General features: G+C 37.8%; 1 pseudogene; it reads left to right on the top strand.

Annotated features, from left to right (window-relative positions):
* The first annotated feature begins 1,594 nt into the window (after positions 1–1,594).
* On the top strand, positions 1,595–21,902 carry LOC134391249 (transport and Golgi organization protein 1 homolog; annotated as a pseudogene).
* The last annotated feature ends 2,631 nt before the right edge of the window (positions 21,903–24,533 follow it).

Below are 24,533 nucleotides of genomic sequence, written 5' to 3'. Positions count from 1 at the left end.
TTCAGTCCATTTTTCCATACGTTTGCTGGCCACTTTCTTCTCTATTTGTGAAGCTTTTTATATTTTAGAAATATTAATCCCTTTTAAGTTACAAATATATTTTCTCATGTTGTCACCATCAAATTTTGCTTATTTTGCAATTTTTTGTGGGGTGGGAGACTGGGCAAGTTTTTTTATATTTAAGTAATCAAATTTATAAATCTCGTCCCTTGTTGCTCCTAGATTTTGAGACATAATTAGGAATTGCCCACTCATGAGACATAGAAATCTTTTTCTAGTACAGTACTTTTTCATTTTCATTTTTTCCATTCAGGTTTCTGATCCACTTGGAATTTCTCCTTGTGAATAATGAGAAAAAGATCAATTTTATCATTTTCCATATGGTTGTCTAGATATGCCAGCGCCACATATTAAAAAGTCTGATTTTCGAGCTGGGCCCGTGGCTCACTCGGGAGAGTGAGGTGCTGGTAGTGCCGAGGTCACGGGTTCGGATCCTATACACGGAGGGCCGGTGTGCTCGATGGCTGAGCGTGGTGTGGACAACACCATGCCGAGGGTCGCGATCCCCTTACCGGTCAAAAAAAAAAAGAAGTCTGTTTTTCTTCAGCTGACTTTTATTCTATCCCAGATGTCCACTGCAGTGGGGTCTGTTTCTGGATTTCTGTCCCATCCCGTGGTTAGTATGTGTCCTTGGGCTGGTACCCTACTGAGTAATGACAGGGCCTGCCCTGCCCTCTCACTGCGCCCTTCATTGTTCTCCTCCTTAGGCTTTCCCTGCTTCATGCTTGATTGTTCTTCTGAATTAACTTTATATTCAACTCAAAAACATCTCTTTAAAGATCTACAAATACTTTTTTTTCTTTGTGCAGTGTAAATGTCCCCAGTTTCCTCAACTTTTGGAAAGTGACTTCCAGACCATTCATTCTCCCTATCCTTTTCCATGAGTCAAGTAACCTTAAAATGTGGGACCCAGAACTGGACCCACTGGCATAGGGGTGATGATGGCATGACTGCACAGGATAAGGCTTTTTAAAGGGGTGTCAGCAGAATGGGAGGCCGCGTGAGCAGCTGGAGCTTGGGAGGGGAGGAGCAAGCAGAGGACGGAGGGCGCGGGGCTGCTCCTTTCCTGTCCTGACGGGAGGACAGCCGGGGGTCTTGGCACTTTGTGACATAGGGGCCAGCTCTGGGCAGCTGGAGAGGCCTGGCTTCCTCCTGTCCCCCGGCCCTGGCCCATGGTCCTCTCCCGGTAGCCCACTGGCCACCTCACTCTGGCCCCTTGCGTCACCCATTCTATCAGCTGCTATGGCGGGCGACCCCATTCGTCGCCTCCCCCGCTTGGATGCTTCTGCTCGGCTGCCGCGCTCACCCCCGCGCCGCTCAGCGGTTGGTTCCTTCCGTGCAGGCCCCGCCCTCGCGGTGTTCACAGTGTTCACTATTGTCACCATGGTAACAGTGTTCTCAGTGTTCCGTGGCCGAAGAGCCGGCTGCGGGGCAGACTGAGTTCAGTCTCCTCTGTGAGCCAGTCTTCATTAGAGGAGACGAGTCGTTTGCCGTTCCGCAGCGAAGCGTCTCACCCGCTGCCTGTTCATACGCGATGGAGGCAGTCCCTGCCATTGTGCCTCCTGTCGCCACATCGGACAGGGCGCTTTGGGGACCCCTGTCAGTGCTGTACACAGCCCTCACAGCCAAGCTGCTGGAGGTGATGATCCCTGTTCCCATGGAGGGACCCCAGTTCTGGCAGGCGGGTGGACGAGTTCTGAGCGGAGTGGGTGCCCTGACTGACCTGGGCAAGGAAATGGAGCGTGTCAGGCCCGAGGCAGGCAGGACGTTGCTGTGCTGTTTAGGGAGGCTAGTGGGAGTGTATTTGAAGTTTCATCACTTGCTCATTTCTTACTGAACAGTTAGAAGTGACAGGCACTGTGTTGTGTTTAAAGCCACTACCCAAACACTGAGAGCCAGTAAGTCTTTTCCCAGTAGCCCCTGGCACTGTTGGGGGATGGGGTCAGTATGGTAGTTAACTCGGGTACTTGTAGAGGGCAGCAGAAACAGTGTGGAGCAGGGAGGCATTTAATGGACTATCTCCCAGGAAACATTTAAAATTAAGGCGCCGAGTTTTATAGAAGACAGTTAAATTCAGGATTTATCTAGACCAGTTATTAGGAGCTATCTGACTTAGCATTTGTCCTTGTTTACATAAGAGTAGAATAAAATTAAAGTTTAAATTTTTAGAGGAATAACACATCCATTACCATCATATTGGTATTATTTGCAGCCATGAAAGTTGATTACTCTTACTATATTTAAATTTTTTGTCTTACGGGGTTTTTTTTTTTTAAGTAATAAAAACCACTTAACCAAGAGAAAAGTGTGATCCAGAGGGACTCTAGCCATGTGTTGGACAAAATGATGTGGCAGGGTCTCGGCTAACTGGAAATATATGCTCAACTTAAAGACGTTTAGACTGGTAATACTTAAAAACACTACTAGTCAAACAAGAAATGAGACGGCCAACATCTTGTTTTTCTTGAAGCAGTAAGAGCTATTGAAGCTTTTTGAGGGGGTAGTTATCTGGTGGAGTTTGGCATAGAATTTCTATGGCTGACTCTTTCTGACTGCATTATTGCAAATTTCTTTAAGGCTTCCCATTATTTCTAATATGTCTATTTCAGTTTGTTGCTACGTTGCCTGATGATGTTCAGCCTGGGCCAGATTTCTATGGACTGCCATGGCAACCTGTACTTGTAACAGCCTTCTTGGGAATTGTTTCATTTGGTGTATTCTTCTGGAGAACTGTCCTTGTTGTGAGTAAATTAATTTATACTTTAACTCATAAATGCAAGGGATGTTTTATAATCACTGGCCCTTTTATTTGTTTCTTTTTCAGTAACATAAATGCAAATTAATGATTATTGTTCAAGCTAACCTTATAAAATAGTGTAATCTTTGTGTTTTAGACTTAAGTGAACAAGATAACATTTATAAACTCAATTGGAAAAGTTCAATTTATGAATCCCTTTTATCAAAACCTAAAGATTAAGAATGAGGAGGGTGCACATATGCACTGTTAGTAGAATTGGGAATTCATACAGCCACTCTGAAAAGTAGCTTAGTGATATGTATAAGAAGTCTTAAAAACGGTTATATCCTTCTGTATAGTATAATATCATGTCTAATTATCTGTCCTAAAGAAATAACCAATCATGCATTAAAGATCATGTACAAGGGCATTCAGTGGAACAGTATTTATTAGAGTCAAAACGTCACAACCTAGATGATCCCTATGGTAGGGGAATTGTTAAATTATTGTATATCCATATAATGGGATATAAGGTGGCTTTACATATTTCAAAGAAATTGGGGCATAGAAAGTGCTCACAATTTAATGTGAAGTGGAGAAAAGCAGAAACCAAGACTTTAAAGTATAAGTAAACTGTGTGTTATATAAAACACATATGTACACTCGCACACTCACAGAAAAAATGCTGCAAGGAAATACAATAGAATGATAAAAATTCTTATATCTATGCGATGAAGTGATTTTTCAGTTTTTTTCCCCTTACATACACAAGTATTTGCCAGATTCTCTGATTTGATCATGTGCTCAGAAAGTATCTTATTTGGAAATACAGATAATATAATTTTCAGACACTATTAAATTTTTTAATCCTTTTTTTCTGTACAGAATTTGACTTTCTGACATATATTTGTATGTATATGTGTGTATACTCGTACATACTTTTTATTGTACTGTATGTCATTCTCCTTCACAGTTGTTTCACATAATTGGGGGGAAATTATTCTGTGTACATGAACTTTGCAAATGAAAAGCTTTCATTTGAAACTTAACAGTTAAAGTAGCCAAAAGCATTGAATGTAATTCTTTCTAAAACTGAGTAATGTATTGTTTTATTAATTTCTTAATTATATTACATTGGACATATTATTGTTAACAAGTTTCCTCTCCTTGCCCAATTGATTGTAAGATCACTCCTAAAAGAAGGATTTTTTTGCCTGGATTCTCTAGCCTCATCAGGTTTTTCCTCAGATAAAAGGAAAAAGGGAGAATAAAAGTGTGAACAGAAGAGGAAAAGGTGAAAACATTTTAAACTTCCCACTCTTGTTTCTCCCATTTAAAAAAACCCTAACACCTGTTTTGATTTGCACAAGGTTATGTAGTCTCTTTGTCCTGTTGCTTCTCAGCCTTAGCATTTGCCTTTTGGAAACCTGATCCCTACCTGAGTTTTAGTTTGGGTGAAAGGGAGCAAAGGAAGCTTACTCTCTCATTAGCTAGGCTGTGACAGTAGAGATATAGTCATTTCTTTCCACGTTGGAATTTTCTGAATGCATTTTCCTAAAACAGAATTCTTGTAAGTGGTGTTTAGATACTGTACTAATAATGAGATACCATGGATGATTTTGTGGACTGGTCTGAAAATTCCATCACCATATATAACATTTGAAAGGGGAAATGTATTTGGGGTTCTAAAGAAATGTAGTAGTATTTTTTTTTAATTAGTTACTGCTTAGATTTTATTATACTGTAAATTTAGAGCTGTCTTCAGGGGGTGATTTAGTTTTTGCCCTTTTAGAAAGATGTTAGCTGTTATTTCTCTTGTCTCTTGTGCATTTTGCTCTAGCAGTCTTCCCTTCCCTTTCAGATGTATGATCACTGTTTATAGTGGCCTGGGAAAATTAAACAATCTAACTCATGAGAAGTATTTCTTCTTCCTTTTTTTTTTTCTAAATGCCCTTTTGTATTTGGCAGACAATGTTCAGAAATGTAAAGACACAATTTGTAGGCTGAGAAATCTCTGTGGAGTTGTTACTTCACAACTACACTTCACAAAAGCAGTAATGACAGCTTCTCGGCACATTAACCAGTCATTTTTTGTTTGAAGTGAACACAGTGAGAATGGATTATAAGGCCTATTTCTCTAACTCACCATCAACTTCTTTTGCTCTAATCTTTAAGAACAAGTGGAGCCTTCACTTGATCAGCCACCTCCTTGCTGCTCAGCAGCTCGACAATAGCAAGAACAAACTCAAAGCAGATCCCAGGACCTCGGCTTGCAAGAATCAGGCCGTCCTTTTCCACACGATTCTGAATGGCTGTAATGACTTCCATTTATCATTTTGTTTTTAGCAAGTGGGTGTGTTGTAATTTTGCTTTCAAAACCTATTTCATGAGCCAACAGAGCAGTAGGACCTGCACAGATGGCAGCTATGAGGCCCTTCCTGTTTTCTTGTTCCTTCAGTGTCTCTTTCACAGCAGCAGACTCAGATAAATTCTGTGCACCCAGATAACCTCGTGGAGAACCACCATATTTTTTAAAGACCCAAACCTGACTGAAAGGGACCACATGCCCAGAAGTGTTTCTAAACTCAGCCAATAGCCAACTTTGAATAAGATTTCAAAGATGTTTTCTGGTGAATGAAAGAGGCATATCTTAGTACAAAGATTATGCCTTTAATTTTGTTTCCTCAGAGTCTTTTTGAACAATCATTGTTTCTAGACCTCGTTTTGGCTATTTTGGGTTATTAGATAAATGACTTTAGGTAAATAAGCATTAGTAATTTATGAAATATTAGCCATTTCTGTTGTTAAAGTTGTGTTCATTTTCTAAGATTGGTGCTCATTTAACAGATATATAAACATATCTTTAGCTGCAAGATATATTTACCTTAGTGCTTTTGTCTATCAAGAAGACTATTTATGAAGTATCACCACCAATTAAATTTGAAATTCTTTCTAAGCTTTTCTTTTTTTTAATCCTATGAATTCATTATGCTGAGTCAGACCATTATTAAACTGTCACTTGGTTATGATTTTTGACTGTTATATTAAGAACTATATATTTTTATTAATAAAATGTTTAACATCAAATTTAATTTTATTTCTCTCTCTTCTAGGTAAAGAGTAGAGTTTATCAAGGTAAAATTTTGGACTTATTTTGTCTTTTGTACTGTTTCCTCTGTACTGGTGTTTGTTATGAGTTTTATATAAGCTAGAAGTAGATATAATGACTTCTTGTGTCTGATTGACTTATTAGCTCCCGAAAGTTTTAGTTTTCCTGGGTCACTAGGTTGGATGATGGAGTAGATGGTGGTGATACCAATGGATAGGAGATGAGGAAGAATAAATTGTGGGAGTAGAGAGAAGATGATTAGTTTAATTTGGGGCAGCCTAACTTTAGATGTTGATGCAATGCAGATTTATTACAGGTGAACAACGTTCCTGTGCTAATGATTTAATCAATACATGAAATATTTATTAAACTAGATAATTTGAGGAATAGAAATATAAATCAATATATTTGCATTTTCTTTGTTTCTCTTTGTAAATGACATGTATTTGAAGGGATCCCATTTTCTGAGAAGTAATGTGCTTCACGCAGAGAGGAACATCAAGCTATAATGTTTTACTATATTTCCCATTTTTTGAAATAAATTTAAACTAGAATCTCATTTAAATAAGGATTCTATTATAAGAATATTTTTCTTAAATTTTAATAATATTTTTATATCCTTATTGCTGTTAACTACAGATGGCTCTTTAAAAAGTCATAAAAGTTTTGAAAAGAAGTTCTTTTTCCTCATAGTGCCAAGTAACATGTCTTTGCTGCTAATACATTGGGTAACAACTTTATTTAGTGACTTATTGATTTTTGCCCCCTTTTTAGTCACTGAACAGCAAATTTCTGACAAGGTGAAAAACATCACAAGAGAAAATCAAGAACTTGTACAAAAGTTGTCAGATTATGAACAGAAGGTATAATGATTTTTTTAGTTTTTTCCCCCCTTGTTCCCACTTGAATTATTTCCGCCTGTCTTAAAGTTACTATAAATTTAGTTATTATAGTATTGTTAAATCATACTTTCTTATTATTTCCTACCAACCATTCAGATCTTAAGCAGTCATCAGATGTGTAAAGCACTGGTTCCTTCTTTAAGGGGTCGCTTATTCGGAAATAAGTTTTGGTAGAACTATAATTTATATTTTTGAATTCTGAATGCTTTATTTTATATAGATCAAGGAATCAAAGAAATATATTCAAGAAACCAAGAAACAAAATATGATTCTTCATGATGAAGTGATTAAACATAAGGTAAAATTCCCTTCTTGGGATTACATTCTGAAAACGATAGTAAAAGTAGTGAGTAATTATTACTAATCTTAATTTTTTTTTTTTGTAGGATAAAATCAAGACACTTGAAAAAACTAGTGAAATTCTGGATGACAGAGCTAAAAGTCTTCGTGTTATGTTAGAATCTGAGAGAAAACATACTGCGAGGAATCAGGCTTTGGTAAGAGTTTTGCTGCTAAGTGTTACTGTAGTTTGGCTTTTGAAATATTTTGTATACTGCATGAGTTGAACACGATATTTTCCATGCTGTTATCTAAAGTAAGAGTGAGAGTCAGAGAAGTTGAACCTACTTCTGTCCATTTTTGTGGAATTTTAAGTTCTAATATAACTTAAAGTGGTTTTATGGAAGTATTTTTGTCCTCAGCTCTGGGTAATTTTCATATTTCTTGGTTCTGTCCTCTGAAATATGTAGACCAACTAAGAAACTGTAACTATGATAACCGTAACAGTCCTTATATTTTGTTTTGTAAGTTCTTTTTCAGTAAACTTTTTACTTTAGTTTTAGAATTACATGAAAGTTGCAAAGATAGTAGAGAGGGTTCCTGTATGTCATACACGCAGCTGCGCTTGACCACCTAGCAAAGGTAGTCTTGCCAAGTTTTTCCACTGTAAAATTACTCTTTTTCCACCTTTTATATACTGGAATCTTTGGAAGGAAGTTACTGTGCATAGCCCACAGTCCAAGAGGGGAGAGTTATGCTCCACCTCCTTGAAGAGCCAGTATCTTCATAAATTGTTTGGAATTTCTTCTGTATGTGAAATTTATCTTTTCTCCCTCAAATCCCGCTATTTTTAATTCAGGAAAGAGAATTTTTAAAGTTTCCTTGGGTTGGTTTGTTTGTTTGTTTTCTCTACCACTAGAAAAAAATTACTGATTTGAATTGGTTTACTTGAAAGTTTTTTCATTTTCTTTGCTTTCACCTTTCTGTCTGGCCATCTACTACATTATCTCATAACCAGGAAGGCTGTGGATGTCATGAAATATTTGTGCCCTCAATTATGTTTCCTCTTTCAGTTCTTGGTTTTTCCCCTATGCCAAAACTGTTTTACATGCATTTACCTGAAACATACAGGATGGCAGTGGGATATGTTTTGTTATTGTTTCTTTTTTTTGGCACATATCCTGATGTTTCTACTAAAATCCTAATACATGTTTTGTGTTCTGTTTCCACATGGCAGATACTAGAAAACAGGAAATCTATAGAGGAGTTAAACAATCTTATCTCCATGAACGCTTCAGAAATTTCAGAGGTAAAGCTGACTACAATTCCTATGGAATAGTTATACTATGTTTTAGTTTCGTTGAGGAGCAAAAATTTGATGTCTGCTAAAATATGCAGAAAATGAAAACTACGTTATTTCTGGTTGGGAAAGTGTAATGTGTTTGTCCTTTGGAATTAATTCACTAATAGGAATGTTTTAATATTAGGTTCAAATTGCTCTTAATGAAGCTAAGCTTAGTGAAGAGAAGGTGAAGTCTGAATGCCACCGGGTTCAAGAAGAAAATGCTAGGCTTAAGAAGGAGAAAGAACAGGTAAAAAAAAAAAAAAAAAAAAAAAAGGATGTTCTCGGTCATGTAAACTAGACAACCGAATGCTATTACCTCATGAATATTTTTTCTCAGATCTGTTTTTAAGGTAATGAAATGAGCACACAGAATTCTGTTCTTAGATATGCAAAGTTTAAACTCTGCTTCCAGAACTGAGTGCATGTCTACATTCTTATCTGTTCCGGAGTTCCTGTTCTTCCGTATAATTTATTGTAGCTATTGGAGTGTTTAGTCTTTGTTTTATCAAACATTAACCAACTGTCAGCTTGAGTAGCTTCAAAGGTGTAATAGATTGGCTTTATAGACCAAAGAAGTAGGTATTTTTTAACCCTTCTTTGAGTAACTAACTGCTTCATTGGCCAAGGGAAGGTTACATGATCAGGAGTCTGGACTTGGGAGACGATAGGACATGCCCTTCCATTCCTACTGGAAGTGAGTTATTTGAATTGGCAGCAATTTTCCGAAGGATGCAGTGAACTGGATCAACTTCCTTGACAGATCTGGTGTTCACGCTATAGCTCTGAGCGTTAAGACCACTCTCCCCTCTCCCTCAGCAAGGGTCTTAACCCATAGTGACAGGTCAGGGAGGGGCTTAGTTTCTTACTTCCCAGTCTCATTCACATAGTTCTCATGTCTTCAGTGCAAAAGCCCTAACCTGTGGGAATTGACTTGTTTTGACTTTTCAGATGCAGCAGGAAAGCAGAGACTGGAGTAAATCACATGCTGAACTCAGTGAGCAAATCAAATCATTTAAGAAGTCTCAGAAAGATTTAGAAGTAGCTCTTACTCACAAAGATGATAATATTAATGTAAGTTTGTTCTCATGAATACATGCTTAATTCACAAGAATTCTCATGAAATTTGCTGAATTAAAATTGAGAGGCTCTTACAGATCCCCTTTTGCTTCTTTTCTAGGCTTTGACTAATTGCATTACACAGTTGAATCGGTTAGAGTATGAATCTGAATCTGAGAGTCAAAATAAAGGAGAAAATGGGTCAGATGAATTAGCAAATGGAGAGGTGGGAGGTAAGATCAGTCTCAGGAGGTTGGACCCCTTGTTGCCTTCCTGTCTTTCATGTAGTACACTGATGCTGCTTTTCAGCTGGCTGAATTTCCTCTTAAGCTTTAGAGTCATAGACAGAATTGAATTTCTATATATGTCTGTTTGCATTGGGCAGAGGTGGTTTGCTGGGGTGTGATATAGTAATTGGCATGCAAAGAACACTAAAGCTTTTTTTCCATCTCATTGAGAACTAGTTAACATGCCCTGGAACTGTACGGGTCATGTTTTATACCTCTAAGTATTGAACACACACAATAGGAGAAACTTGTTTCTCAGCTTCATAGAGATGGCATATGATTTTAATACTCGTCTCTGTAGCTGTGTGGTTTAAAGGCTTACAACCAGTTTAAGAGTACTGAGGTGGTTGGAGCTATAAACTAACTCAGGCTGTGAGAGTGGAGGCTACAGGGTAGCAGTGTTTACTGATGAGGAAAATGTTTCTAAATACAGTCTCCCAAGTTAGCTATTGCTTGCATTAGTGGGTGTTTTAAACCACATCTGGTAACAGATTCTGCAGGAGAACAGAGGAGTAACTCTTTCTACAATAAGACACTTACCCAAGCAGATCTGAGAGAGAAGACAGAGCTTCATCTCAGATATTTCTTCTTGCTCAAAAACAGCATGGATAACATTTTTATTGTACAAACTTGGAATTTACTTTTTAAATTATATTTGTAATTCTCTTAAAAGTCAATTAGTCTCGGTAGTTCCGTTGGCTAATTTGTTTTTTTTCTTTTAGTATTTAAACAGGATAATTGTTTACTTTTGGGGAAGTCAAGAAAATATAGAGTAGAAAAAGCAATTAAAGCCTTCTGTTTTTCAGGTAACCAGAATGAGAAAATGAAAGATCGAATTAAGCAGATGATGGATGTCTCTCAGGTATAATCCTTTTTATAGAGTCACATAAGTGCTTGTGAATTCTTATGATGCCTCACTTTTAAGAATACTACTCTCTTCTGCATTTTTTAGACACAAACTACAATATCAGTAGTTGAAGAGGATCTAAAATTCTTACAATTTAAGCTAAGAGCCTGGATGTCCACAAAATGTTACCTGCAAGGTAAGTTGCTTCTTGAAAAGAAACAACCACATATTGGAAAGATACAAAATATCATTGGAAAGACGAGGAATGGCTTTCTGCTTTGTTCTTCTCACCCCTGTTGGCACTGCCTTCTCAACCACGTTCTGAAGTCCTTGTGCGCACACATAGAGCTCAACTGTTTTATCCTTTACAGTTGAAATAAAGCAATTAGAAAAGGACCGCAGTTCACTGCAATCTGCCAAAGCTGGACTGGAGGATGAATGTAAAACCCTGAGGCAGAAAGTGGAGATTTTGAGTGAACTATACCAGCAGAACGAGATGGCTCTGCAAAAGTAAGATTTTCATTGTTAGTTGTTAACACAATTGTCATGACTAAATATGTATACTAATGTAGATAATTTTATCTTAAAGATTATTTACAGTTTTTTCCATCTGTGATTGGTATGTGTTGTCTTTCCTTCTTTCCATTTTGTTTCCCATAACTTGCATTTTTCTTTCTGTTCTGACCAGTTGTCAGCAATTGTTGCCTGTAATTCATGTGAGGGGAGCGGTTTACTGGTAGCAGCGGCTGCTGCTGCACACGTGCTTCTTTTCTGCAGATGCACACCCTGTCTCTAGTCCACCACTTACTCCATTTGCCTTTCTTTGTGGTCAGTTATGTAATTCTGATTAATCTTACATTAGTTTTCGTAAGTCTTGATGTAGTCTCTTCAAATTCCAGGTGATTCGTATGACATGTTTTTTAGTAGAACAATAACTTTTAAAGGAATATTTAGTTATTTGAAGTATAGGACTTAATATAATCAAATATTCAGACTAATCATGATGTAATTATGGTAAGAATGTTAGGAGTTCTGAATACAGAAATATCTGTTTGGTGCGTATATTTAGGTATTAATCTTTTGAAATATACATCTCAAATTTGAAGCTAAGTATCTCCTGAAAGATGTATTTTTGTAGTCTATTTTGAGGTTTTTCTCCACAAAAATATTAGAATTCTTAAAAATAGCTTCTCTGTGGCATTGCTATTTGTGTTTACTCTTACACTTTACTCAGTCTGGGAGAAGGCCTGTATTGCTGAATAAAGCTAACTTCTTAAAAAATGCTTGTACTGCCTGATGCCATTAAACACTGAAACCACACCATTAACTTTTCTCTAATTCTGCGCTCATCAAGCAACCAGTTTAGATTTCCAAATTTTGGCTAGGCCAGCTCTAACAACCTGGCCCACTTGAGAGAAACATTCCTCTTTTTATTACATTTTCTAAGAATAAGCATGTCTCTGCCCTAATAGTAGTGTGAATCATGTAAGTGACAGTTTTTCTTCAGGACTCAGGCACTGTAGCACTATTTTCTTCAGCTCCTCTGGCCTCCTTTCAGTCACCATGTCTGGTTTGTATTCAACTATCCTCTCCCAAAGCCACTGTGTTAGTTCAGGCACATGTCATCTTTTCTGCCAGTCCCCTAACTAATCACCTGTCTTCAGTCTCCCTTTCTTATGCAACTTCCTCCACACTCTGATTAATTTTCTTGAAGCTCCAAGAGTGAACATTCTAAAATACAAGTCTGTCCATTTCATTATGTGCTTAAACTCTGTCAAGGATACCCCATTCTCTTCAGTATCCATGTTGGACTCCTCAGCAGGTATAGAGGTTGCTCCCCTTACATGGCCCCGAGCTGCCTCTCCAGGTCCTTTCCTGTAGCTCTTTTTGATGCTTCCTGACCTACAGCCACACACAGTACAGTCCCTTCATACCACTCCACGCCTCCTTGTCGTCATGTGTGTGGTTTTCTCCGTAGCAAAACTGTCCTCTAAAACTATTTCCACCTGCCAACCTCCTGCTAACTCAAATGTTTCTGCTCCTTAAAATCTTTTCTGGAGGGAGTTGTGGCATAAATAGCCATAGACACTGGGTGAGTATTCATTTTTTCTTATAATGTAACTGCTAAATATGTGTTTGAGTTTAAATCTACATATTGGTATTTGCTTTCTGTTTGTTGGTTTGTACTGTTTCTTTTCTTCTTCCTTTTGAATTATTTGAATGTTTTTAATTATTCTCTTCCCTTGTTTAAGCTTGGTAGTTAGTTACAGGTCATCTTGCTCATCTTGTAATGACATTTCGGTCAATGATGGACCACATGTATGATGGTAGGCCCACAGATTATAGATGTGTAGTAGGCTATAGCATTTAGGTTTGTGTACGTACACAGTCTGGTGTTCACACAGTGATGAAATCACCTAGCAATGCATTTCTCAGAATCTATCCCTATTAATTGATGCATGACCATACCTTAAAAGACCACAGAATTATATCCCAGATTTATCAAAAAGTCTGACATAAATTAATAGATTTACCTCTTTCTGGGCTTTACCTCCTTCCTGACTTAGGTGCTTTTGAGCTAATGTATTTTAATGTTCTGTATACCTCAAACTCCAAAAGACTTTTTATTGGTGCTTTCATGGTGCTGTCCTGCCAATATTCATTCAATTTACACACATATTTATAGTCCCTGTAGTTCTTTATTCACCTACTTCTTTGGTCTTCCATTTGGGATCACTTTCATTCTACTGAAACATCCTTTAGTAACAGATTAATTGAGTTTATCTTTCTATCAGATGTCTTTATTTTGATTCCATTTTTAAAGGATCTTTTTGCTGGCTGTAGAATTTTTGGCAGTTCTTTAATTTCAGCACTTTAAAGATAACCAATTACTTATTTTCTGGTTTTAAAGTTTCCTTGAGGAATCTGTTATCATTCTTATTTCCCCTCTTTCAAATGTTTCACCCCTGTCCTAGCACGTTCAGTCATATTTCTTTTTGGTTTTCAGCAGTTTTATGGGGAGGTGCCTAACTGTGGGGTTTTCGTTTTTCCCCTTTCTCTGTCTCTCTTTTGCATTTATGCTGCTTGGGTGATGAACACCTCTTGAATTTCGGGTTCTTTTTTTTAACGTATTAATTTTGCCTCATTTTGTCTTCTCCTGAGATACCAATTAAACATGTTAGGCTTTTTAAAAATTATTTCCTCTATCTCCTGCATTCTCAATTTGCTTCATTCTGGATGTTTTCTTTTGACCTGTCTTCCAATGTACTAAAATCTCACTTCAGTTATCAAATCTGCTGCTAAAGTCAGTCATTGAGTTTGTAATTTCAGTTACTATTTTTCATTTTATAATTTCTAATCCTCTGCTGAAATTCTTGATCTTGACTTTCACTTCCTTGAATATGTAAGCCACAATAATTTTAAAATCTGTGTAAAAACAATTCCATTATGTGAAGGCGCTGAGTCCATTTCTCTTGTATTTTAGATTCTGATCACATTGTCTTGTCTTGTGGAGTGCCTGGTCAGTTTAGATTGAGTGACAACTATTGCATATGATAATGATAAAGGAAATTTGAGGCCTAGGATGGTGTGATCTTCCTACTGGAAATATTTGAGGTTATTTCTAGCAAGTGGTTGTCACTTAATCCAGTCAGCAGTTAAGGTCATTCAAAAATGTCATAGTTCCTTCAAAGGACATTCTATTGACAGTTTAATATTCCAGGTATCCAGCACTTTCTAGTCTCAACTCAAAGCCTAGGGCTTTTACTAGAGTTTCCCCATCACCAGCAGCCCAGAACTCCACCACTTTTTATCTGAGCCAGAGATCTGTTGGAAGTTATGTTCAGTCTCCTTATCTCTCTGCACTGTCTTCGATGTGCGGATAAACCTAGGGGAAAAGTGGCTTAAAATGCCAGGCTTACTTGTAATTCTGAGATTCCTTTTCCTGCTGGATCTTGGCCATACACATGTATCTATCCTGCCTTATTAGCTTTCTGATGCCTTCAAGCACATTCTTTCTATTTTTGTCTAGATGTTCTAATTGTTCTCAGTATTCTCAGACTAACTCAACCACTATTGGAAGCAAAATTCTCTCTGGTCTTTCTTCAAGTCTCAGTTTTTTCACATGTCTTATTAAATCAGAGTTAGGGAGGAATTGTTCTGTTCTTATATATATCTTTTATACATTAAACTGTGAGCTCCTTTGTTTAGTGCGGGGATAGTACTTCACCCATACTTTTATCTTAGCATCTTACAAGGTAACTGTTGTATTATAGCCACATGTAAAATATTTGCTGAAATACTGATTGAGCAGTTATAAAAAAATACATAAACCTTTTTCTTTGGTGTTAGTAACCTTTTTTTTACTATAGCTCTTCTAATTTTGCTTCTGATTCATATCTAAGTATCTTGAATCAGAACTATGGGTAAAGAAGTACAAGGGTTACTAGAAAATAGCATTTTTAAACCATTAAATGTTGCTCCCTTTATAATCTATGTTATAGTAGATTGACATCATGAACTTGAAGGTTATTAGGGTGAAACCAGTTTCCAGTAGATAAAACCCTGATTATGGGACCATTTGGATTCTTTTTCTGTTCAATAAACATTGCCAATACTCAGATTGGCCTCTTTCCTTAATCATGATTCCAGCGAAGAAAGGTAGTAGGAGTTCCACATCTGACATGTGAAAATGTTCTACTGTTAATTGCATAGTTACATGACATGTCCCAAGGGCTCTTTGGCTGACTACCTTTATCATGTCTTGGTTTCAGAAACAGTTCATCCATAACAAAATAAGAAAAGTAACTAGGGGTCTTTCCATGGTAGAAATAAGAGAAGTAATTCTCCCTTGCTTTACCCTAATAAGCTTAGCTATGCTCGGTTGATTCGTCTGGCTCTCCACACTGAAGTAAGGTGAGCTTTCTTCATCTCCAGCACAAGAGATTGCCCACAGTGTTTTTACATCTGTTTCATTCATTAGCGAGCAGAGAATTACAAGTTAGAAAATGCAGGTGATTCTCAAACAGGCCATAGTTGATTTTTATCCATAAATGGTAGGTTTGAATTCCTTCCTATGACTTTGTATGTCTGGGGAAGTGACATTTGAATAGAGATTTCAGCTAGACTGCTGGGAAGAAAGAGAAAAACTTTCACTTGACAACCTGTTTTATCTTAGAAAATTGAGTGAAGAAGAGTATGGGCACCAAGAAAAAGAGCAGCAGATGTCAACTGCAGATGAGAAGGCGGTTTTGGCTGCAGAGGAAGTAAAAACTTACAAGTGAGTTCAGCTTCTAAAGGTGGTGTCAATGGCTAATGAAACTAGTGTTAGCTTTATTTTATATAACCATTTTTACATTGAGTAGAAAAAAATAATTGTACAGAAGCATAAATGTCAGAGGGCATGAATACATTCAGTTCACACGAGAGAAAAATGAAATTTTATACCCAATGCTGGCAAGACTGTAAGGGAACTTGGTTCATGCAAACAGTTTGGGGGAGATGGGAGTATATACTGCAGTAATTCTTTAAGAGACCAATTTGTTATAGGATGTATCAAAAGCCATTAAAGTTACTGTGCCATTTGATAGATGCAGTAGTCCTAACTCTCGGAAATTTTCTGATAAAAGGGGGAGAAAAGTTTTATCAAGGAAGATATTAATAGGATTATTTGGGAACATATTGAAGAACATATAAGGAAACTATAATTTATCAGCTCATAATCTCCATCGACTCAGAATTTCTAGCCATTAAATAATAAGGAAATTATGTAGCATTAGTTTTCATCATTGTTGTACTCTATTTATATAAACATGTAAATATGTTTTTATATGTATGGATGAAGTATTTTAGGGTACAGTTGTTAAGAGTATAGGGAATGTGGCCAGATTGTTTGAATTTCTATCCAGTTGTGCTTGAACTGGTAAAAACAAGTGTAATTCTTAGGCGGAGAATTGAAGAAATGGAGGAAGAATTGCAGAAAACACAGCGCTCATTTAGAAACCAGGTAATAATTATACTGCCCTACAGTTGCAGAATTCTTTAGTATCGAATACAGACTGTTATAATGGGTATTATAATGAATTCCAACGCATATTTTTTGGTGTATCTTTTCAGATTGCTGCTCAGGAAAAAAATGTGCATGCTAACTGGGTAAGATTTTCTTTCTTTCCTTTACTTTGTGCGTAATCTACCACAACTGAATTTAAATATATTTTCTCTTAAAGGTAAAATTTCGTGCTGCAGAAAGGGCTATAGCTGAAGAGAAAAGGGAAGCCGCTGACCTGAAACACAAGTAAGTGATTTTGATATCTCTATTTTCAATGCAGTTTAGTTTTTTAAAGGCTATGTGTTTAGTTTTTTAGAGTACTACATGGTCTCTAATAAGAAATTGATTTCTATTTCATATTTAAGTCCATTCTTTCTCTATATTCAAGATTATTGGAAATGACTCAGAAGGTGGCACTGCTGCAAGAAGAGCCTGTGATTGTAAAACCAATGCCAGGAAGACCAAAAACACAAAACCCTCCACGGAGAGGTGGGAATCATTTCGTAAAAAGCAGCAATCTGTTTTTTGGTGTAAAGCGTATAGAAATTACTTTTTATTTTTGTGTGTAATAGTTATGATGCCCTAGAAATAATTCCAAGAACTTACCGAAGAAAAGAAAGGTCTTAAAGTGGTAACAAGACGCTGTCTTCCTCAGGTCCTCTGAGCCACAATGGGTCGCTTGGCCCATCCCCTGTGAGTGGTGGAGAATGCTCCCCTCCACTGGCAGCAGAGCCACCTGGGAGGCCTGTCTCCGCTACGCTCAACCGAAGAGATATGCCTAGAAGAGAATTTGGTGAGCATTCACATGTGACCCTGAAATAAACTGTTTCAAGCGTTCTCTTTCCCTCTTATTCAAGATTTCTAATGCAAATAACATTTTAGAACTTGGGTCTTTCCAGTAGACAGAAGCAAATTTCTTAATTTGTCTTGGTGGATAGTCTACTGCAAGATCTACTTTAGAACAGAAAGCATTTACTTATTATTTCTGTGGAGGTCCTTTTATTGTTTTTTGTTTAACTTTTTACTGAGAAGTATAACCCTTTATCTTTAAATTTGAGGTTCCTCTCCTGAATATTATAAAAGTAGCCTTAAAACTTTATAGTTTATGCAGCATATATACTTCTATATATCATCAGTATAATCTGAAATACTGTAATTTTGTTTTAAAAATCCTAAATATGTCTATAGTGCTAGGTAAGATATTGAAGTCAGATTATATAGTGAAAAAAATCAGCGTATAGAATTATATCAAGCTTAAATGAAGTACAGGACCAGTGCTACTAATGTGCAGGGTTTATTGCTGTTACTTCAATACACAACAGTTCTTATTTTAATTCTTTAAGTCTGTGCACAATTTACAACTGATTTCCCTTAATTGTATTGGGAGACCCGTTTTTAATGCTGCTTTCTAGGTAGAGTTGAACCCACGTCTGTCCACAATTGTTTATTTCTTCTTAAAAAATACATTCAAGGGCTCAGTTATCTCTTTCTCAAGGGTCAGTGGACGGGCCTCTGTCTCATCCTCAATGGTCTTCTGGGGTGTCTGGGAAACCCTCTGCCTCTGGTAAGGGACCTAAGTGTGTTCAAAGAGTCTAAAGTCATGGTGGAAGGTGAGTGGAGGATTTTTTCACAGTGTACAAGTCAAAATAAGTCTAAATAAGTACTCTGGCCTTTGACAGATCCAGGATCTGGTGCAGCTGCCGTGATGAACAGCAACTCAAGAAGCTCTTCCCCTTCTAAGGTGATGGACAAGGGCAAGGTAAATGCTGCAGCTGTTGTGAATTACAATTAGGTATTTCAGGAACATTCAGCTTTTCCTACAGCACTCTCTCTTTGCCTCATCTCCTCTTTGTGTGTTCTATTGTTCATTTTTTAAAAATCAAACTGTTCCCCAAGAGCCAGAAGGCCCTTCAGTTCCCAGCATTACTTCTATGGCTGAGCATCTAGGAGCAGTAAGTACATAGAGGTCGAGGACTGGACTGGGCTTGTACTTGGTGTATTTCTGGATAGGATATGAGGAGTACTAATGTACTTGGCTTTAAATTGCACTGCAGTACTGATCTCACTCTTGTCCTTGATTTGGGAATGTTGCTGAAATCTGACTAGTTGGTTGGTTGTTTTTTTCTCCTCTTGCCTCTTTTGGTTACACAATTAACCTGTTCAGAGCATCTGCTATAACTGTAGTTAACTTTAAAAATGTGAAAAATCATCATTTCAACTATATTGTGTGATTCTGTGTTGAATGCTCTTAGACAAAGTAAATTCATTTTAAGTTGCAAATCCCATCATTATTATATCTTCATTTGGAAGAGTGCTATTTAAGAATTTCTCCACTTGTATGCTAGGCCAAGCCTACTTTGTTTTTCGTTTTTTTTTTTTTGTTTTTTTTTTTTGTGACCGGTAAGGGGATCGCAACCCTTGGCTTGGTGTTGCCCGCATCACACTCAGCCAGTGAGCGCACTGACCATCCCTATATAGGATCCAAACCCATGGCGGGAGAGCCCCTGCACTCCCAGCGCCACACTCTCCTGAGTGAGCCACAGGGTCGGCCCTTTCGGTTTCTTTTAAAAGATGACCAGTAAGGGGATCTTAACCCTTGACTTGGTGTTATCAGCACCACACTCTCCCAAGTGAGCTAACCAGCCATCCCTACATAGGGATCCGAACCCATGGCCTTGGTGTTAGCACCACACTCTCCCAAGTGAGCCACGGGCCAGCCCTCACAAAGCCTACTTTGAATGATCTGAAATTACAGATTGATAACAGAAGAATGTTTGCTGCAAGTGAAATAGTAGTGAAAATCTGTAATTATGTGTTGATTCCGTTCCCAGCAATGGCCTTAAATTATGTTCACATAACTGTATTCTCTTGTTACTTCTGTTGCTGTTATAGCTGGTAAGTCTTCTGATCATACCTCATAGTGCTTCTCTATGTTGAAATAAAGTAAGTTTAAATATTTAGAGTTTCCAACCCTGTTTACCATAGGAAATGATTAGTCAGTATCTTATAATATATAGTATTTCTAATGAATGAAGGTAAATATTAGAGCTGTGCCTGCCTAATTGTATATATGACATTGTTTCTGTTGGAAGATACTTCCGAGTTCCAGGGCAGGACTCCAGGAACACATATCTCTTGAGAGATCTCTTTATCCAAGGAAAGCTTGGGTAACACCCAAAAGCCCTTTGAGGCGGAAGACTTTAGAGAGAGTAGAGACCCCTTTGTTAGAGGCGAAGCACAGGTGGAAAGAGCAAGGGCTTGGAGGCAAACCTGGTATTGAATTCCAGCTTGGCCTCTTACATGCTGCGGGACTTTCAGAAAATTATCTAAAATTCTGTTCTCCATAATGAAAATAAGATGGTCGTACTTAGAGATTTAAAGATCTGAGAATTCAAGATATACAAAAGCACTTCTGAAGGTACTCTGACTAGTAGCTATTAGGACATGTGTAGAGAATGGATTTTTCATTTCTTTTTATCCTCTGCATTCTTAACGTGGAAATAAAGAGCTATTGTGGTGAACGGAGGGAGCGGTGCCTTAGAGGGACATCACAGTGTGTGTGGTGTGGCTTCTTCATTAATCAGGAGTCATCTCCATTGATAGCCTTTGACAGTCCTCTTGCTTTTCCCTTCCATTCGCAGACACAAACGGTCATACGCTTACAGTGAGACCGTGCACTCCTGTGGCTTCCCTACAACCTCTCTAAGCTGTCAGTGAGAACAAACGGGGGAGAGATAGAATTTTGTTGCACTGATCCCGTTCTTTGGACAGGTGTCTGACATCTGCTTCTTTGTGTTTTACCTTTTACTGGTGTTGGTGCTTTTGTCCGTCATACCGAAGTATTTTCAAAACTTGAATTGCTTCTATTCTGCAGGTTAACATGGCTCCTAAAGGCCCCCCGCCTCCTTTTCCGGGGGTGCCTCCCATGAGCTCCCTGGTTGGAGGCCCCATCCCACCACCCACTCGATATGGACCACCTCCGCAGCTCTGCGGGCCTTTCTGGCCTCGGCCATTTCCTCCACCATTCGGTATGATGATTTGAATCATAGTAACTGACTTGTAAAGCATATTCATCTTTTCTCTCTGTTCCTCGCTAAAACAGTTGCTATTGCAGGGCTTTGCAATACAAGGATAAAGCTGACTGAGTACATTTCAATTTTGGCTCAAGTTCTTAGGACACATGGAGTGCTACACAGTCTCCCTGTACTGAGATGGCAGTAACTATCTCGTCTAGACAAGGAAAGGAGCTAGTGATAGGCAGAAATATTACTTCTGCAGGTGTTTATTAAACACCCATGGCTACGTACCAGGCTGTGCAATGGATAGAGAGGTGGTTTAGACACATCCCTTCACTCAAGATGTCCTGTAGGTCACAGACACATAGATTCTACAACATAAAGCTTGTGATCACCCTTAACAGAAGCATAAGAAATGGGTCACAGAACACAAAAGAAGGAAAGGTTAAAGCCTCCCTCCTCACTTGGGAATAGATGAGAAGGAGTTTTTAAAGAGAAGGTAGGATGTAATAGCTATCCAGTGAATGTTGCTGAATTTAGTTGGATGAAGCTAGAAGGTCTTCTCCAGCAGGGCAAGCAGCTTGAATTTGATGGCGTGTGTTAGTTCCATGCTGAGCTATTGCATGAATTTTTACAGTAGTAGACAATGGAGTTTCCTTTATCAAAATTTCTTTGTTGCAGGGAAGCCCTATTTCATAATCTGTCACTTTGGTATTATGGTACGTCCAAGTACAAATTGAGCTCTTATGAGAAAAAGATGGCAAGACTGTATAGTGGAAAGAATGCAGGTGTGGAGCTAGGTAGAGCCATGTTTAAATCCTGCCTATGCTCCTTCGTGGCTGGCTGGCCAAAGTCATGTAACTTAAAATTGCTGAGCCTGTTTGCCTCATCTGTAAAACCGGGATGCCACCACTTGACGTTCTAGGGTTGTGAGAAATGAGAGAATACACTAATGTACCTGGAATCATCTTAATTTAGATATGTTCCTAGGTATTTTTACATGACTGAATGTTTGTTTTCCAGGTCCTGTTACGCGTCCACCACGAGACTTAAGAGAATATGCACCAGGCGTTCCACCTGGAAGATGGAATCGGTGGTAGCCGATTACCACCCCCAACCCATGGCCCCCAGGATTACCCACCACCACCTGCTGCAAGAGACTTACTACCTTCAGGCTTGAGAGAGGAGCCTTTACCTGCCTCTCAAAGCAGCATTTAAGAACATGTATTTCCATTATCCTGTTTTACTATGCACTACATAAAAACATAGCAATGGTGTTTACAAGATTGTTACGCTAAAAAATTTACTAAAAGATCACTAAACTTTATCTCCCCTCTAGCTGAAGTTCTCTGTAGTAATAGTTAATAAAAATTTGTTTTATTAATATTTCCCAAGTATCTGTTTCATTTGATTATCATGATATTTGTGACATCTGGGGAACATGTAAACTGAAACTCTTCAGAACTAAAGATGGTGACTTGGCAGCACACTCCCTGTTGCTTACTGCTAAGGATTCAACCTAAAAGTCACCCTTGAATTCCACAAGTGATTTCTTCCTTTTATTTCAAAGAAGTCAGTGGTCCCACTTACACAGCATTCACATGCTTGCTTCTCTTGTTGCCTATTTTGTTTTTTGTGTGGTTTTTTTTGCAGCTGGCTTGTACAGGGATCCAAACCCTTGACCTTGGTGTTATAAGGCTGTGCTCTAACCGACTAAGCTAATCATGCCACCCTTCATTGCCTATTGAGAATGGTTTTCTAAGCATGAGTTTACATTAGTAGCAAGTTGTTTGACCTGATGTTCTTTTGCTTTTACCGTTTTTTGTTTGTTTGTTTGTTTTTGACCGATAAGAGGATCGTAACCCTTGGCTTGGTGGCTGTCTGAACCATGCTCAGCCAGTGAGCACACCAGCGATCCCCACATAGGATCCGAACCTGCAGTCTTGGTGCTACCAGCGCCGCACTCTCCTGAGTGAGCCACGGGGCCGGCCCTGCTTTTACCATTCTTACTTAAGGGTCCGTAACAGAAAAATGGAAATGATGTGACCATAAAAGGAAGGAAATGCCTTTTTAAATATGTAGACAGTCTACTATCTTTCTCTTACCTTGCCAATGATTTTCAAGGAATATGACAAAAGACATTAGAGAATGGTACCATGTGGAAGAATGGTTTAGGACTATGAGGCTTATAACAGGCCTTAGTCAGCAACCATGGGCTGAACTCAGTTTTCTTTGATAGATATTATTCCAAAATTAATACTTGAACATTGGTATTTTATTTAAAAATCTGTAAATCTGAGAATCTGAAATTGCATTGTTCTTAAAGTGTTATAGCCATTACTACTGTGTCTTTAAAAAAACAATGCTTTTAAGAACTAACTCTTCAGACATTTTAAATACAGGAACTTTAATAGCACATTTTAAGAAGTTTAAGAGTTAGATTAAGTTAAAATTATAAAAGGCTGATACTTTTGTTTACTGCGAGACTATATTCTTCCATTCTCTGAAGTTCTGGGATGTAATGATATTATTGAAATCTAGAACATGACTTGTCACTGTTGTGGTATTGAACATACCAAGAACACCCTGTAAAAAGGAGCAAAAGCGTCAACATGAAACCAAATTTTCTCTTTATACTCTGCTACTGAAGATAGTAGTTTAGAAATATAAGGACCTGTGAAAGAAGACAACTCTTTCAAGTTCATGAGGAATATGTAAATTATTCAGGAAAAGAGATTTTAAGTCTACATGTCCTCCCATTTAATATCAAGAACAGAAGAAATTTAAGAGGAAAACTCCATAGAATAATGTAGGTCATTTTTAACCATATAAAATAAGATTATCACAAACACAACTTTCAAATATATCAATCTCTTCAAGACACAAAACAATGCTGAAGTTAATATAATTCTAATGTTAAATAGCATTTAAATATAGATTATGCCAGCTGGGAAGATAATCAAGTAGGAAAGGAAAGTCTAATTTTTCACTCAAAGTTGCAGTATTTTTTTCTCAAACCTTTTTTGGTGTTTAATCTAATCTGTACTTCATATCATTGAAAAATCAGTAAGGGGCAGAAAGATTCCTAGGTAGCTTATCTGAGCAGTTCTGAATCAGACTGTGATCGCCTCTCTGCATATCCTCCTGACCACGCCACTTCTTCGAAGCCCAAAGCAAGCTGCCAACATACAGCGGTGTAGGGAGCACCACCCTCAGTTAAACCAGACTTTTCCATCTCAGAAGTTACATCTGTTCCCAAAGTCATCTCCTCCTAACAGTGTGTCTGGATTTTATTGCTAAAATTGTTGCATTTAATAAGCAGCAATATATCAGCCTGAAAGCATTTCTACTATAGTTGTGGTTATTGTTCAATGGCTGGCTTTTTTCATTGGAAAGTAGATTTAAATAATTTGTGGAATGTGCAGTATTCTGTGTCAACTGCTTCAAGATAAGCACTCTTCTTGTCATTTCATTCAGGTCTGAATTAAAGGGTAAGCTAATCACACTTCATGGCATCTGTAGCTCATGTGCGCCATACTTATGTGACAGATAACAGATGCTTCTTCATGTAAATGATCACTTTTATATACATGTGTTATGATCTAAGAGAAAAGATAAAAAACAATATATCAGTTTTGCTGACGAGACCTAAAAAAATATATATTTTTAGGTCTCATCAGCAACATCAAACAAAAGGTACTGAGTACTCCACAGGGTACACAGTGCTGCCAAGCACCTTAGAAAATTTACACAACATGGAGAAATCGCCGTTCTTGCCCCTTGCGGAGCTCACAGTCTACTTAGAGTTGAGTGAAAAAGTAATTTACTAGGGCAGATTCTTTATCCTCT

The sequence above is a fragment of the Cynocephalus volans genome, chromosome 11 (assembly GCF_027409185.1).
Source record: "Cynocephalus volans isolate mCynVol1 chromosome 11, mCynVol1.pri, whole genome shotgun sequence".
Taxonomy (NCBI): domain Eukaryota; kingdom Metazoa; phylum Chordata; class Mammalia; order Dermoptera; family Cynocephalidae; genus Cynocephalus; species Cynocephalus volans.
The sequence above is the reverse complement of the archived record's forward strand: the minus strand, read 5'-3'. Positions and strand labels throughout refer to the sequence as shown.